Genomic DNA, 12,535 nt, shown 5'->3' on the forward strand with positions numbered 1-12,535 from the left:
AGGTGGGTCAAAAGGGATCTTGCTGTGATTTATGTCATAGAGTGTTCTGCCTATGTTTTCCTCTAAGAGTTTGATAGTTTCTGGCCTTACATTTAAGTCTTTAATCCATTTTCAGTTTATTTTTGTGTATGGTGTTAGGGAGTGTTCTAATTTCATTCTTTTACATGTAGCTGTCCAGTTTTCCCAGCACCACTTATTGAAGAGGCTGTCTTTTCTCCATTGTATATCCTTACCTCCTTTATCAAATATAAGGTGATGTTATGTGCATGGGTTTATCTCTGGGCTTTCTATCCTGTTCCATTGATCTATATTTCTGTTTGCGTGCCAGTACCATACTGTCTTGATTACTGTAGCTTTGTAGTATAGTCTGAAGTCAGGAAGTCTGATTCCTCCAGCTCCATTTTTCTTTCTCAAGATTGCTTTGGCTATTCGGGGTCAGTCTTTTGTGTTTCCTTACAAATTGTGAAATTTTTTGTTCCAGTTCGGTGGAAAATGCCAGTGTAGTTTGATAGGGATTGCATTGAATCTATAGATTGCTTTGGGTAGTATAGTCATTTTCACAACATTAATTCTTCCAATCCAGGAACATGATATATCTCTCCATCTGTTTGTATCATCTTTAATTTCTTTCATCAGTGTCTTACAGTTTTCTGCATACAAATCTGTCTCCTTTGGTAGGTTTATTCCTAGGTATTTTATTCATTTTCTTGCAATGGTAAATGGGAGTGTTTCCTTAATTTCTCTTTCAGATTTTTCATCATTAGTATATAAGAATGCAAGAGATTTCTGTGCATTAATGTTGTATCCTGCTACTTTACCACATTCATTGATTAGCTCTAGTAGTTTTCTGGTAGCATTTTTAGGATTCTCTATGTATAGTATCATGTCATCTTCAAACAGTGACAGCTTTACTTCTTCTTTTCTGATTTGGATTTCTTTTATTTCTTTTTCTTCTCTGATTGCTGTGGCTAAAACTTCCAAAACTCTGTTGAATAATAGTGGTGAGAGTGGGCAACCTTGTCTTGTTCCTGATCTTATTGGAAATGGTTTCAGTTTTGCACCATTGAGAACGATGTTGGCTGTGGGTTTGTCATATATGGCCTTTATTATGTTGATGTAAGTTCCCTCTATGCCTACTTTCTGGACGTTTTTTATTGTACGTTGGTGTTGAATTTTGTTGAAAACTTTTTCTGCATCTATTGAGATTATCATATGGTTTTTCTCTTTCAATTTGTTAATATGGTGTATCATATTGATTGATTTGCATATATTGAAGAATCCTTGCATTCCTGGGAAACCCCACTTGATCATGGTGTATGATCCTTTTAATGTGCTGCTGGATTCTGTTTACTAGTATTTTGCTGAGAATTTTTGCATCTGTGTTCATCAGTGATACTGGCCTACATTGTGTTACTGTTGATTTCTCCTTTTATGGCTGTTAGCATTTGCCTTATATATTGAGGTGCTCCTATGTTGGGTGCATAAATATTTACAATTGTTACATCTTCTTCTTGGATAGATCCCGTGATCACTATCTAGTGTCCTTCTTTTTCTCTTGTAATAGTCTTTATTTTAAAGTCTATTTTGTCTGATATGAGAACTGCTACTCCAGCTTTCTTTTGATTTCCATTTGCATAGAATATCTTTTTCCATCCCCTCACTTTCAGTCTGTATGTGTCCGTGGGTCTGAAGTGGATCTCTTGTAGACAGCATATATATGGGTCTTGTTTTTGTATCCATTCAGCCAATCTGTGTCTTTTGGTGGGAGCATATAATCCATTTACATTTAAGGTAATTATCGATATGTATGTTCCTCTTACCATTTTCTTAATTGTCTTGGGTTTGTTATTGTAGGTCTTTTCCTTCTCTTGTGTTTCTTGCCTACAGAAGTTCCTTTAGCATTTGTTGTAAAGCTGGTTTGGTGGTGCTGAATTCTCTTAGCTTTTGCTTGTCTGTAAAGGTTTTAATATCTTCATCGAATCTGAATGAGATCCTTGCTGGGCAGAGTAATCTTGGTTGTAGGTTCTTCCCTTTCATCACTTTGAATATGTCCTGCCACTCCCTTCTGGCTTGCAGAGTTTCTGCTGAAAGATCAGCTGTTAACCTTATGGGGATTCCCTTGTATGTTATTTGTTGCTTTTCCCTTGCTGCTTTTAATATTTTTTCTTTGTAGGTAATTTTTGTTAGTTTGATTAGTATGTGTCTTGGGGCTTCCCTGGTGGCGCAGTGGTTGAGAGTCCACCTGCCAATACAGGGGATGCGGGTTCGTGCCCCGGTCCGGGAAGATCCCACATGCCGCGGAGCGGCTGGGCCCGTGAGCCACGGCCGCTGAGCCTGCGTGTCCGGAGCCTGTGCTCCGCAACGGGAGAGGCCACAACAGTGAGAGGCCCGTGTACCGGAAAAAAATATATATATATATGTGTCTTGGCGTGTTTCTCCTTGGATTTATCCTGTATGGACGGTACACTCTGTGCTTCCTGGACTTTGACTATTTCCTTTCCCATATTAGGGAAGTTTTCAACTATAATCTCTTCAAATATTTTCTCAGTCCCTTTCTTTTTCTCTTCTTCTTCTGGGACCCCTATACTTCGAATGTTGGTGCCTTTAATGTTGTCCCAGAGGTTTCTGAGACTGTCCTCAATTCATTTCATTCTTTTTTCTTTATTCTGCTCTGCAGTACTTATTTCCACTATTTTATCTTCCAGGTCACTTATCTGTTCTGCCTCAGTTATTCTGCTATTGATTCCTTCTAGAGAATTTTTAATTTCATTAATTTGTTGTTCATCATTGTTTGTTTGCTCTTTAGTTCTTCTAGGTCCTTTTTAAATGTTTCTTGTATTTTCTCCATTCGATTTCCAAGATTTGGATCATCTTTATTTATCATTACTCTGAATTATTTTTCAGGTAGACTGCCTATTTCCTCTTCATTTGTTTGGTCTGGTGGGTTTTTACCTTGCTCCTTCATCCGCCGCGTATTTCTCTGTCTTCTCATTTTGCTTAACTTACTGCGTTTGGAGTCTCCTTTTCGTAGGCTGCAGGTTCATAGTTCCCATTGTTTTTGGTGTCAGTCTCCAGTGGGTAAGGTTGGTTCAGTGGGCCAACCTGGTGGTGTAGGCTTCCTGGTGGAGGGGACTAGTGCCTGTGTTCTGATGGATGGGGCTAGATCTTGTCTTTCTTGTGGGCAGGACTGCATCTGGTGGTGTGTTTTGGGGTGTCTGTGAACTTAATATGATTTTAGGCAGCCTCTCTGCTAATGTGTGGAGTTGTGTTCCTGTCTTGCTGGTTGTTTGGCATGGGGTGTCCAGCACTGGAGCTTGCTGGTCATTGAGTGGAGCTGGGTCTCAGCATTGAGACGGAGATCTCTGGGAGAGCTCTTGCTGATTGATATTACGTGGGGCTGGGAGGTCTCTGGTGGTCCAGTGTGCTGAATTCAGCTCTCCCACCTCAGAGGCTCAGGCCTGACACCTGGCCAGAGCACCAAGAACCTGTCAGCCACACGACCAGGTACGTGAGGAGTTTCTTGCCTTTGGGGAAGTCTGAGGTCTTCTGCCAGCGTTCAGTAGGTGTTCTGTAGGAGTTGTTCCACATGTAGATGTATTTTTGATGTATTTGTGGGGAGGAAGGTGATCTCCACGTCTTACTCCTCCACCATCTTGTAGGTCCTCATAAATACATTTTTAAAATACACTGTCCTTTGAGGCTGTAGCAGTTGTCATAAACAATGCTTCCCAAATACTTTTACTCCCTAAAACAACACCTTGTTCTTCCAGTGAGGAAAAACAATGCTTGAATTGTTTGTCACCATGATCTTTGTCATTTCAAACAATAGAGAGTGAAATTCAGAGTCCAGAGAGTTATGTTCAGCTTTCACAATTGAGCTAGGAATAGACAAGTAGGAGGATATAAATTACAAAAATAACAAATGTTTATCAAACTTCTTTTTGTGCAAATCACTCTTCTAATTGTTTTACATATATTAATCATTTTTGATTATTTAAGTAATCCACTTAAAGAAAAGTATAGGAAATGACATTGGATACAGTTCCGAATCATAAAACAAAAAAGTTAATAAATGTGGAGTCTAGATTTTTCTTCATTGCTTCTGAAAAGAAGATTAACATCTTATTCCTTGATTATTCAGCGAAATATCTGTGAAGTCCGTATATCTTTTAATGTATGCCTATTCTAGAGTAGCTATAGCAATAACAATTGACATTTTTAAAGTACCTTGGAGATTATACAGTAAAATATATCTTCTATATAATCGTATTTATTTCTAACAAATACACTTTCAGGAAGGCAAGATGAGTATTAGTTTTCTGCTTTGCCTCTGAGGAAACTGTGGCTCAGAGAAGTTAAATAAATTGCCCAAGGCCACTGCAAAAACTGCAGACACAGGCCTGTATGACTCCAAGTCTGTGCTCTTTGCACCAGGCCACAATTAACCTGGCCTCCTGCAGGGGTGCAACATGGTTCTTTGGCATGAATTTTTCATCCATGGAATTGACAGCCTCTTTAATTTAGTGGAATATTTCACTTTGTTAAAGAAAACAACATGCTAGAAAGAGCCCTGTACTGTCAGTGCCCTAAGCAGCCTAGAACTGTTCAGCAAGTCCTTTGACCTCACTAGTTTGCCCATCTGGAGATGGAAGCGTTTGGATACATGATCTCTAAGGACCTCCAACTGATCAGCTCAAATAATTCTTTAATAAAATCCATTGTATTATTTCTGACTTCTTCCTTACTACCAATTTGGGTACAAATAATAAAGCTGAATTAAGAGGGAATTAAAGCTAGAGAAATGTCCATCTGGTTTTAAAGGTCAAAAAGGTGTCTCCAAGGTGACTGAGGGAAGGAAGAGCAGTCCAGATGGAGTGAATAGCTAGCTGTACAGATGTGTGAAACAGTGTGGGCCACTGAGGGAACACTATGCTTTCAATATTGCTAAAATGTAAAGTGCAAGGAAGCTTTTGCTAAGTGCTGAGGGTGATGGAAAGAGAGAAGATCCCAACCACACTGACCTCCCCTGACTAGAAGCTCTCCCTCAATAGGGTCCTAGATAGAAAGGGGAGAAGCTTCAACTTCAAATCAAGATTGGAGTTTTTCACTATTACATGGGATGAACATTTTTAACTACTAAACAGAGATTGCGTTTTCCTATCTAAAGTGATAAGACTGCTCACATTTTTATCCAGCAGCAGGAAGAAACCAACCCCCCTAAAAAAATGTAAGTAGTTGGGGAGAAAAGTTGCCTTGTGATTACAACCACAAATCACACCTGTTCAATGTATTAGTGTTATATCCATAGATATGAGTCAACCACCTAATAATAAGTAGGGTAAAACAGTTTATTAAAAATTTTTAAATTTATAATCAATGGAATAGTAGTACCTCAAGGTCACTGTTCTGTGTCATTATCTTTGTCTAGTTTTGTAAGTGCATGAGTTTAGGATATATGGAACCTCATTTCAGATCATGCTCAAAAACAAATTTTAGAATAAATGCCTGATATAAACTTTTTAAATGATTTTTTTCCCAGTCCTGCTACCCAGTCCATCATTCCCCTTCCCCATTGCCAGTTAATTGAGTGCTCTGATTAAGTGGGTTTGAGTAACTGTGGTTTGACCACATTGGTGGTTCTTAATACTGGCTACATACTAGAATCCCAATGTCTGGCTGCATCCCAGAACAATTAAATCAAAACCTCCGTAGTAGGAGCCAGGCATCAATATTTTTTAAAGCTCCCTGGTGATTACAAAGTACAGCCAAGCTTGAGAACCAGAGCTAATTTTTTAAAAACCAGACAAGCATTAGTATAAAACTGGCTGCCTGTTTTCCTTAGAATTTGTATATTACATGTTACCCTATTAAAATATTTAATTATGTATCAAAATAAAACTCTAGAAAAGGATCATGAAGACAATGAGATGAGCTTTGCAGTCATCATACTCAATTTAGATGAAAATGAAAAATAGGTCCATTCTATTCAGTGTTTATAGTCCTGGTCTTCCAATAATTAGTGAAGGAAGTCCATGTACCTGCAATGTATTAGCAGTTAAGTACTTATGATCATTAATTCAGTAAATAATGTTGAATCTAGTGAATTAGCAATTGTGTTCTGGTAAAAATGTTTTATACTGTGTCTTAGTAACAGTATCAAAAGAAGTCAGTCATTATGTGGGAAATATGTCTTCAACTTATTTCTAATAACAAGACCCATGGGAACTTAGAAATGCATGTATTAAACATTTGAAGGAACTTATCATTCTGTCTTTTAAATATGCTGATTGTTTTGATTATTTGATGTTAATATAGGAAAAACATGCTCAGGAGAGTTAAACCTGAACTCTTTATATAAATGACTTTTTCTAGATCGCTATTATTAAAGCCAGATGAAAAACAATCCAAATACACAAAAGCCCAATCTTACAAACTTATAAATTAGAGTGATAATTCACATTACAAAAAGGACTTTCTGCTTTACAAAAGGATTCATCCCAACATTTCTTTAACTATAGGCCAGATAGCTTTTTACAATACACATTCTCCTAGATGCTCTAAATACACTGTGAGATCCTAGTTATTTTAAGTAGTCTTCTGGTGAATCCTTTTGTTATGCCAATTTCCCTTCTAATTGATCTGTTTTGTAGATCTGTAATTTTTTTCCTGTAAATCTGAATTTGCTTAAAGCGCCCTTGACTTGTAGAAAAGGTCTTCTGCATTTAAGTTTTTGGTTGTAAAAACAATGGGCTTCCTGTTCAAGCAACATGGCAGAAGAGTTAACCTGAAAGCGTCCACTAAAACCATATGAAAATCTAGATAAAATAAAACAAATATATATGTATTTTTTTAATGAACTGCTAAGAAAGACAGAAAATAAATAGATTCTGCAGAGAATAGAAACTAAGACAGAACTGAAACTCAGAGTAGTAGAGCTGAGATCTGTCTACTCTGCAGGGGGGGACAGGTCCCTCAAGGTAAGTCTAGAGACTTGTGTTTTAACAACCACTGGAGGTCAGGAGACAAGGCCTTCTGTCCCTTTGAGGTATGGAGTCAGAATTGAGACCATCCACACAGTCTGAACCCGAGAAGAGCTCCATTCTTAATATAAATGTAAATAAGGACTTAAAAATAATCTGCCCATTGGCATAGGGAGATAAGAAGGTAGCTTGTCTTCTCAGCTTGGGTTCAGGGTAAGGGAATGGAGACTTCCTTGAGAACCCAGAACTATGGGCAAGCTCCTCACTTTAACTTTGAGTTATTAGTCTGGAAACGCTAAGCTGAAAACATTTACATAAAAATTGGTACCAGGCCAGAGATGCCTCAAGGTACTAAGAGAAATAAACAAAACATCTCTGAAGGGACATACCTTCAACTAAAGTAGTATAGTATGATGGCTTTATACTACATCAACCTAGCTAAGTTGAAACTATGTTTCTCAGAATCCCTTTCCTTGTGAGTCAAATCACAAAGGAAATTTTCTTGAGAATTGAAAGGCACAAATGAAGAAGCAGCCATTTTAGCACTCTGAAAGTCAGTATAGGACAGCAGGCATTGGCAATTTGCACATGTTACTGCTAATCTTTAAGTTACCTTATTGGTGTTGAGGACAACCTGAGTCTGCAATTCTCCAGTTCCCACTGGATTTTTTCCTTTGGCTTCCCTGTGTCCTGGGCCAAGTGTGGTTACAACCCCATAGTGAAGGGTGCAGGTTTCTGTAGGTCACCAGCATCATTTAAGTTGGAGATGATGGGAGATAAAGTCACATTCCACTTTATTCTCATGGGTTCAATTTTTTGTCCTTTGGGGTTCTAATATGACCTTACGGGTTCCAGTTTCTCCTTGTTCTCTCCCACTTCAAATTCACTTCTCATTCCTGATTCCCTGCCAAGCTAACCTATGATGACCTCAGGTCAAACACCACATGCAAAGTCAACAGTCTTACAAAGACTTCTTAACCTGCACAACATACAATTTCTCTAATGAATCCATTACTCTATTTCACTCATAATGATCTGTTTCCCTGATCAACTGCTAACTGATACACATAGGTTTCCTTCATATGAGCTCAAAACTAATTATGAACACAGAACCTAAGATTACAAAGCACACAAGAAAGAAGTTCTGTCTTATCTTTTTTGAAAGGGTCTTTGTATTGTCATTTGATTTTCTTTTTTCCTTCAGTCATTCTCTGGATCTATTTTCCTTAATCAAATAGGATTTCTAATCATTTAAGTTTTTAAAATACTATATTAGACGCAGATAAAGAGAAAATATGTGAAATGGAAAATAGATTTAATGAAATTACCCCAAATGCAGCAAAAGGGGTAAAATATAAGAGGCTCAAGTATATGTATACTCAATGACTAGTCAGTCTCATTCCTAGGTATATATCCCAGAGAAATTCTCAAATGGGTGTATAAAAACCATGTTAAAGAATGCTTATTTGAGCATTGTTTGTAAGTGGGAAGTTGGAGCTTCCAACACTGAAGAATGGCTAAGTGAAATATTCTGGTGCATATGTTAAATTAAGATGCAGCAATTTGATGCAGTAAACCAGATGAACACACAGCAAAATATATAGATCTTAAAAATAGAATGCTTAATATAAAAAGTGAAAAATAGAATAAACTACAGTATAATAACAGTTATATAAGTTAAAATACATACACAAGGGAAGGAGATGCTCTCTGGAAACAGCCAGTGGTGAAAGGAGCCTGGCGGGCAAAGATGATTCAGGTGATTCTGGTTTTCAATAACCATGTGAAGCCACGGCTGGTCCGCTTCTACCAGCATTTCCCAGAAGAAATTCAGCAGCAGATTATTCGAGAGACCTTCCATCTAGTTCTCAAGCGGGATGAGAACATCTGTAACTTCTTGGAGGGTGGAAGTTTGATTGGTGGCTCTGACTACAAACTGATTTATCAGCATTATGCTACCCTCTACTTTGCATTTGGTATGGATTCATCAGAGAGTGAACTTGGGATCTTGGACCTCATCCAGGTATGTGTAGCAGGTTTTTGTGGAGACACTGGATAAGTGTTTCGAAAATGTTTGTGAATTGGATTTGATCTTCCACATGGATGAGGTGCACTACGTTCTTCAGGAGGTGGTGATGGGTGGGATGGCGTTGGAAACAAACATGAATGAAATCGTGGCTCAGATTGAAGCTCAGAACAGGCTGGAGAAATCTGAGGGTGGCCTTTCAGCAGTGCCCGCCTGGGCCATGTCTGCCGTGAAAAACATCAACCTGCCGGAGATGCCTTGGAATATCAACATTGGTGATCTCAACATCAAGGTTCCCAACCTATCCCAGTTTGTCTGAGGGTAGAAGACGGCTGAACTGAGTCCTTGGAACCAGCAAAGCCAAGCCAGTCCTGCAGCAAAACCCGCTCTGCGCCCTGAGAAGTCCAGCCTTGGGCCCTGGCCCCTGCTGTCCTGGAGCGGGAAGGAGTCCTGTGTCCACTGCCAGCCTGTGCTTGCTTCTCACATGTGCAACCTTGCCTGTCTCTCGTACATGTGACCACTGCAGATGTGAGGGGCCCTGGCTTCCTCAGTGGGGGTCAGGTGCCCAAGCCACTCGCCCCCTTTACCTGCCACATGCAGCCACTCCCAGGGACTTCAGACTGTAGTGAGAGGCCCCCCTGCTCCCAGAACTCCACCACAAGGATGTTCTCTGACTTGAGTCTTCAACCTTAGCACCACGAGGCTCCCTGAGGTCCTGTAGCATTGACTTTCCTGGTGAGGTGCCGTAGCTAGAAAAGGGCTGACCCTCTAGATTTGGGGATGTCGTGAGTGGCAAATAAGGGCAGGATTTTATGAGATCCAGAGTTGCCTACTGGCTCTACTAGAGTTGGCACAGCCAGAATCCTTTTGTATAGCCACGCTGTCTCATCACCACCTCCTGTGGCATATACTCCCCACTGCCACAGCCCTGGCTCTGCTCTCCCAGGTGTTTATGTGCAGGACACAATCCAGATCATAAGCCTGTTGTTTGCCTGCCCCCCACATTTCTGCCAATAGGGAGGGCACACCCCACAGCCAGAGGGGTCCCCCTCAAAGAAAATCTTTGATCAAGTGGGATTTATCCCAGGGATGCAAGGATTTTGAATATACGCAAATCAATCAATGTGATACACCATATTAACAAATTGAAGAGTAAAAGCCATAGGATCATCTCGATAGATGCAGAAAAAGCTTTTGACAAAATTCAACACCCATTTATGATAAAAACTTTCCAGGAAGTGGGCATAGAGGGAACCTACCTCGACATAATACAGGCCATATACGACAAACCCACAGCAAACATTCTCAATGGTGAAAAACTGAAAGCATTTTCTCTAAGATCAGGAACAAGACAAGGATGTCCCCTCTCACCACTATTACTCAACATAGTTCTGGAAGTCCTAGCCACAGCATTCATAGAAGAAAAAGAAAAGGAATACAAATTGGAAAAGAAGAAGTAAAACTGTCACTGTTTGCAGATGACATGATACTATACATAGAAAATCCTAAAGATGCCACCAGAAAACTACTAGAGCTAATCAATGAATGTGGTAAACTTTCAGGATACAAAATTGATGCATAGAAATCTCTTGCATTCCTATACACTAACAATGAAAGATCAGAAAGAGAAATTAAGGAAACAATTCCATTCACCATTGCAACAAAAAGAATAAAATACCTAGGAATAAACCTACCTAAGGAGGTAAAAGACCTGTACTCAGAAAACTGTAAGACACTGATGAAAGAAAACAAAGATGACACAAACAGTTGGAAATATATACCATGTTCTTGGATTGGAAGACTCAATATTGTGAAAATGACTGTACTACCCAAAGCAATCTACAGATTAAATGCAATCCCTATCAAATTACTAATGGCATTTTTTACAGAAATAGAACAAAAAATCTTAAAATTTGTATGGAGACACAAAAGACCCTGAATGGCCAAAGCAATCTTGAGGGGAAAAAATGGAGCAGGAGGAATCAAACTCCCAGACATCAGACTATACTACAAAGCTACAGCAATCAAGACAATATGGTACTGGCACAAAAACAGAAATATAGATCAATGGAACAGGATAGAAAGCCCAGAGATAAACCCATGCACCTATGATCAACGAATCTGTGACAAAGGAGGCAAGAATATACAATGGAGAAAAGACAGCCTCTTCAATAAGTGGTGCTGGGAAAACTGGATAGCTACATGTAAAAGAATAAAATTAGAACACTCCCTAACACCGTACACAAAAATAAACTCAAAATGGATTAAAGACCTAAAGGTAAGACCAGATACTGTAAAACTGTTAGAGGGAAACATAGGAAGAACACTCTTTGACATATTTCACAGCAAGCTCTTTTTTGACCCACCTCTTAGAGTAATGGAGATAAAAATAAAACCAAACAAATGGTACCTAATGAAACTTAAAAGCTTTTGCACAGCAAAGGAAACTATAAACAAGATGGAAAGACAACCCTCAGAATAGGAGAAAATATTTGCAAATAGATCAATGGACAAAGGATTAATCTCCAAAATATATAAACAGCTCATGCAGCTCACTATCAAAAAAACAATCAACCCAATCAAAAATTGGCAGAAGACCTAAATAGTCATTTCTCCAAAGAAGACATACAGATGGACAAGAGCCACATGAAAAGCTGCTCAACATCACTAATTATTAGGGAAATGCAAATCAAAACTACAATGAGGTATCACCTCACACTGGTTAGAATGGACATCATCAGAAAATCTACAAACAACAAATGCTGAAGAGGTGTGGAGAAAAGGGAACACTCTTGCACTGTTGATGGGAATGTAAATTGATACAGCCACTATGGAGAACGGTATGGAGGTTCCTTAAAAAACTAAAAATAGAACTACAGTACGACGCAGCAATCCCACTACTGGGCATATGGCCAGAGAAAACCATAATTCAAAAAGACACATGCACCCCAGTGTTCATTGCAGCACTATTTACAATAACCAGGTCACAGAAGCAGCCTAAATGCCCATCGACAGATGAATGGATAAAGAAGACGTGGCACATATATACGATGGAATATTACTCAGCCATAAAAAGGAACGAAATTGGGTCATTTGTAGAGACGTGGATGGACCTAGAGATTGTCATACAGAGTGAAGTAAGTCAGAAAGAGAAAAACAAATATCGTATTTTAACACATATATGTGGAACCTAGAAAAATAGTACAGATGAACCCGTTTGCAAGGCAGAAATAGAGGCACAGATGTAGAGAACAAATGTATGGACACCAAGGCAGGAAAGTAGGGCAGGGGGTGGGTGCTGGTGGTGGTGGGATGAATTGGGAGATTGGAATTGACATATATAGATGAATATGTATATAATAGATAACTAATAAGAACCTGCTGTTTAAAAAAAAATTAAATTAAAAAGAAAGAAAGGATAGCAATTTTAATATGATAAAATAAAATCAAAGTCATAAATTTTTTTAAAAAAAGCAGGTTGAGCTCAGAGTGTGAGAAAATCCCAGTGGCTGATTGCAGTATCAGCTGG

The 12,535-nt window shown here is 38.9% G+C and overlaps 1 protein-coding gene and 1 pseudogene across 16 annotated transcripts in view; both read left to right on the forward strand.

Annotated features, from left to right (window-relative positions):
* Window positions 1–12,535, forward strand: part of ANKS1B (ankyrin repeat and sterile alpha motif domain containing 1B) — a 416,932-nt gene that overhangs the window by 131,112 nt on the left and 273,285 nt on the right. The gene's annotated exons all lie outside the window — the stretch shown is intronic.
* Window positions 8,692–9,325, forward strand: LOC101324417 (AP-3 complex subunit sigma-2 pseudogene; annotated as a pseudogene).

The sequence above is a fragment of the Tursiops truncatus genome, chromosome 11 (assembly GCF_011762595.2).
Source record: "Tursiops truncatus isolate mTurTru1 chromosome 11, mTurTru1.mat.Y, whole genome shotgun sequence".
In the NCBI taxonomy this organism is placed as follows: domain Eukaryota; kingdom Metazoa; phylum Chordata; class Mammalia; order Artiodactyla; family Delphinidae; genus Tursiops; species Tursiops truncatus.